We start from the raw sequence: 5,875 nt of genomic DNA on the forward strand, positions 1-5,875 counted from the left end.
TGCTGAACTTTGACTTGCAACTACTGTCCCTTTTTGCTAATGCAGCTTCGTAATACTTGCCATGCTTTGTCATGAATTGTTAATTTCATCAGCAGTTTGTTTCTGACTATTTTGCCACTTACAATTAATTTTTTTAAATTAAAAAATGGGAGCACAGTGGTTAGTGTTGTTGCCTCACAGCAAGAAGGTCCTGGGTTCGAACCTCGGGGTTGTCCAACCTTGGGGGTCATCCCAGGTCGTCCTCTGTGTGGAGTTTGCATGTCCTCCCCGTGTCTGCGTGGGTTTCCTCCGGGTGCTCCGGTTTCCTCCCACCATCAAAAAGACATGCATGTTAGGGTTTTGTCTGTGCCCCTGACTGAGGCAATGGAAAGACAAACTGGAGTTGGTCCCTGGGTGCTGCATGGCAACCTGCCCACTGCTCCTAGCGACACAGCTAGGATGGGTTAAATGCAGAGAAAGAATTTCCCCGCGAGGATTGATAAAGTAGTAAAATATATATATGCATGTCTGTGGTTTTTTTTGGGGGGGAGGCACGGTGAGCGATGGTTGCTCCCCGGCCCAGAATAGCATAGGACCGGCCCTGTGTGTAATGAATTGAGTAATTTTCTTTGGATAGAGTTGTTTATTGTAAGATGTTAGATGTATTTAATGATATTTAAACAGAGAAAGTATATTGTTGTAGTTGATTGATTTGAGTAAAGTGCAATGGACTGGACCAGGGAATAAAATGCCGGGCCAGGTTTGGGTTAGGAGAGATTGGTCTGAGGTGAGTAGGGGTAAACACCTGTCTATAGGCCAGGAACTTTGAATGCCAGGATTGAGTGTTATCTTTTCAGTTTAATTATTGAAGGTAAATTGCAGTTTAAAGTTTAGTTAGGAATTGAGATTAAATTGGGAGGGTTTTTTTGTTTTTTTTTGTTTTTGTTTTTTTTTCCTCTCCTGACCGGCAAAACTTGATACCATAACCAAGACAATAAATCCTACTTGCCATTGTTAATAACACTGCATCAAGTGCGTCACTGCTCGGCCAGCTTGGCTACAGAGCCAGAGAGAAATAGACCTGTTGACACTGATTTTCTCTGACTACATACACGGTGAAGCAGGCAGGCTAGTGTATTTCAAACTATATCACAACGCTGTTGTACAGTAATATTGTTTGTCACACTGAAGCATTGCTTCTGTTTGAAGCAATTAGTGGTTTAAACATCACCTTTCAGTATTTTTTTCCAGCTGGAGTTATTTCCATCATGTACATGTTTGCTGCTGCGCCAGTGTTCATCGTACCCAGTCAATAAATGTCAACAGCAGTATATGGAGACGGGAGAGTGTCTCCAACCACAGTAAAGATGACAGTTAGTATTATGCCAGCTGACTGCATGGCCCAGATGGATGAATTCACGTGGATATTAGCTTTAATGATAATTTCAAAAACTTATGTAAGCAATGATTGCCGGGCCTCATAAAGCTGCTGTGCACTGCTGGCAGTTGGTTTAATATGACACGTCTACATAGCTACCTTGTAAGTGTGATTGTGGTACAATTAGTAGATGTAGTGTGAGGCCTAGTGAGGGCCTGATGTCTCAATCATGTATCAGGTTTGTGTCATTACTACATAGCATAGTCTGAAAAAAAATGTATGATTTCATTTGTATTATTTGAATAAGTATAGTCAGCTAATTCAAGATCCAGTCGGAATGCCCTTTTTTAGCTTCAAAAGTATCAACTTGTTATAACTGTTTTAGTGCGCTCTCTCTAAGCAGCCAAGTCTCAGAAGGTTGAGGAGGCTTCGCCTTGATTTCACAACACCTTTTATTGACAGCTAGCTAGCTAGCTAACTTGCATGCAATTGCTGGGCAACTATTGGAAAACAGACGAATGACGACAGTTCAAAGACTCGTCAATCAAGTCAGTATATTAGATGATTTATTTCACAACCTGCAGCAGATTGGCCTTCTGAAACGGTTTATGTTGACAACCATGGAGATAGTTTCCTAAGCGGCTTTAGTCAATGGTAGCAGTTCTATTATATTGAGTAACTTTACATGAACAAACCTGCCACTAATAAAAAGAGTTTGGATAACATGATTTTCATTGGACCAGATCTTGAATGTCAGAATTCTAGCAGTCATGGTAGTTTTTTGGCTGACAAACCAAATTCTTAATTTCTGCCATCAGAAGAGGGATATTAAATCCTGGCGCAACTTTTAAAACTTTATCAGAATTCTAGCAGTCATGGTAGTTTTTGGCTGACAAACCAAATTCTTAATTTCTGCCATCAGAAGAGGGATATTAAATCCTGGCGCAACTTTTAAAACTTTATTTTACATTGACCGTGCAACCATGGTATTCTGCTTGTGTGCATGTAAGGTGTGCATACTATTGAAAGTGGATATTGCAAAAATGTGCGAGTTTTGCCTTACGTGCAGCCAGTGAAGTAAATTTCACTTGAACATTGGGGGGGGGGACACATTTAGCGGGGGGTCAGGGGGTCCTCCCCCTCGACATTTTGAGCATCACTCATTTAATTTCCTGCATTCTGGTGAATTTGTATGCACCAATTTGCTCTTATTCTACATCAATTTATTGTGGAAATGTCTTATTTATGTAAAAGAAAAACAACTTTCAGATAGGCTAGCCTATTGGATATCTTCTGTTACTTTCCTCTTGCTCATGTTGACTCTGTGAATGAAAGTAGTAGATGCATTTGAACTAATACAATACCCTTGGCACAAATTGGTTTGTAGATGTACCTATTATGTTATCTCATGTGCCCGGAATGATCAGTTCAAGTTCATTTAAGCTAACATAAACGTCTAGGGGCTACTGTTAGCAAGCGCTAGCTAGCTAGCGGGTCTGAACTGATAACCCCAAACACAAGTTATAAACTAGATAAGGCTATAATTCATTCCGGAAATACGTAAGAAAATCTAACTCAGAAATCCCAAAGGTAAGAAAGGGTGGTGTACTGGGCTAGACAAGCAAGCTGGCTAGCTACGTTACTTACACTTGCTTACACGTTCATTCATGCTCCGGTCTCCTGGTTGTCAGGGGCAACTGCAAGACAGCAACGAGGTGGCAACCCCAGTGGCAAGGTTAAAATGGTATGGTCCAAGCATAGGGGTGTATGAAATCGTTGGAAAACACGTATGAATGACATTTTAAGTAGTTCGACTGTCTGTGTTGTTATTTTACCTTTTTGGCGAGGGAGTTAACATTATCATTCATGATATATTTTTTGGGGGGGACAAATTCACCTCTTCTATTATTGAGGGGGGCATGTCCCCCTCACCCCCCCCCCATAAGTTACGCCTGTACGTGCAGCAAGCAAAAACAAAAACGTATGATTTCACTTGTATTGTTTGAGTAAGTATAGTCACGTAATTCAAGATCCAGTCCAATGATTTGAATTCAGTCAGACAAGTATTATTGTGGAATAGTAATGTTATGAATGCCTTCTTTTTTAGCTTCAAAAGTATCAGTTAACTTGTCATAACTGTGTTAGTGCGCTCTCTCTAAGCAGCCAAGTCTCAGGAGGTTGAGGGGGGTGTTTCCTTGAGTTCACAACACTCTTAATAATTATTGACAGCTAGCTAGCTAGCTAACTTGCATGCTGTTGCAGGGCAGCTATTGGAAAACAGACCAACTTGTTGAGAAATGTTTATTTGAATAAATAGACAAATATGTTAATTCATGTTTAAGTAAAAGGGGCATGAAAATACATTGTTGCCATTGGAATGCTTGTTTACAATAGTTGCAGTTGTGATGTTGACAGAGGGCGGGATAAGAACTGCGGTAATGCTAATATTTCGGTATTGCCACAGATTTATTTTATTCTGAAAAGTCTCGGTTTAAGTTAGACATGTGCTTTATTTTGAAGAAAACAACCGGAAGTGACATTGTGTTTTTGTTCAGCTAGCTTGACGTTTTTGTGTGTGTGTGTGTGTGTGTGTGTGTGTGTGTGTGTGTGTGTGTGTGTGTGTGTGTGTGTGTTTGTGTGTGTGTACGTACGCAATGCTAGATTTGCAAGACAGGTCCACTTTTTTCAAACCTCATGTAATTTACCGCATCATTACAGAAATTAAACGCCGAGTTTGAAGGTACAACCGTTCTCATTATTGAGAAGCTCCAACTAATCAACACAACTGACAGACTAATGATGACAGTTCAATGACTCGCCATTCAAATCCGTATATTAGAGGATTTAATTCACAACCTGCAGCAGATTGGCCTTCTGAAACGGTTTAATTATGTTGACAACCATGAAGATAATTTCCTAAGGGGCTTTAGTCAACGGTAGCAGTTCTATTATTTTGAGTAACTTTACATGAACAAACCTGCCATTGAATTAGAAAAAGAGTTTTGGTAACATGATTTTCATTGGACCAGATCTTGAATGTCAGAATTCTAGCAGTCATGGTAGTTTTTGGCTGACAAACCAAATTCTTAATTTCTGCAATCAGAAGAGGGATATTTAATCCTGGCGCAACTTTTAAAACTTTATTTTCCATTGATACTGCAACCATGGTATTCTGCTTGTGTGCATGTAAGGTGTGCATACTATTGAAAGTTGATATTGCAAAAGTGTGCGAGGTTTGCCTTACGTGCAGCAAGCAAAAACAAAAACGTATGATTTCACTTGTATTATCTGAGTAAGTATAGTCACGTAATTCAAGATCCAGTCCAATGATTTGAATTCAGTCAGACAAGTATTATTGTGGAATAGTAATGTTATCAATGCCTTATTTTTTCGCTTCAAAAGTATCAGTTAACTTGTCATAACTGTTTTAGTGCGCTCTCTCTAAGCAGCCAAGTCTCAGGAGGTTGAGAGGGGTGTCGCCTTGAGTTGACAACACTCTTTATGATTATTGAGATCTAGCTAGCTAGCTAACTTGCATGCTGTTGCAGGGCAGCTATTGGAAAACAGACCAATTGACAGACTAATGATGACAGTTCTATGACTCGCCAATCAAATCATTATATTAGATCATTTAATTCACAACCTGCAGCAGATTGGCCTTCTGAAACAGTTTAATTATGTTGACAACAAAGGAGATAGTTTTCTAAGGGGCTTTAGTCAACGGTAGCAGTTCTATTATTTTTGAGTAACTGTACATGAACAAACCTGCCATTAAATTATAAAAAGAATTTGGGTAACATGATTTTCATTGGACCAGATCTTGAATGTCAGAATTCTAGCAGTCATGGTAGTTTTTGGCTGACAAACCAAATTCTTAATTTCTGCAATCAGAAGAGGGATATTTAATCCTGGCACAACTTTTAAAACTTTATTTTCCATTGATAGTGCAACTATGGTATTCTGCTCGTGTGCACATAAGGTGTGCATACTACTGAAAGTAGCCTTTGCAAAAGTGTGTGAGTTTTGCCTTAGATGCAGCAACAAATCTTGATGCTGAGCATCAATCTCTCGGACCCTGTGTGAGCCAGATTGAGTGAAAAGCCTTCAAAGGGATTTCCAAAAAGAAATTAGTCACACTGAATAAATCATGATCTTTCCTTGAACTGCTTTGTTGCTGACAGATGATATATACATCTAAATCCTAAGATCCCCCCAAGGCTAATTTTACAGAATATGGTTGCTTTCTTTGTCTATAAAAGCTGCAGCAGGCAACACCCAGCCAGTTGACAGAGGTGACTTTAAGACACTGTGGCAGGAATGAGGAAAAACACATGAGACCAAGGCGAGTTTGATGTTTATTCCTCAACTCCAAAAACCAACCGCAGCAGGAACAACCCTGCCCCGGCGAGCCTGGGAACATAAACCACGCCCCCAGCTCACAGTCCTGCTGGGTGAGAGGCATAGCCCCTAGTGTCCGCCACAACACTACCATTCTGGCCCCAGCTCTGGCTTAGCAGC

Source organism: Lampris incognitus, chromosome 2, assembly GCF_029633865.1.
Source record: "Lampris incognitus isolate fLamInc1 chromosome 2, fLamInc1.hap2, whole genome shotgun sequence".
Taxonomy (NCBI): Eukaryota; Metazoa; Chordata; class Actinopteri; order Lampriformes; family Lampridae; genus Lampris; species Lampris incognitus.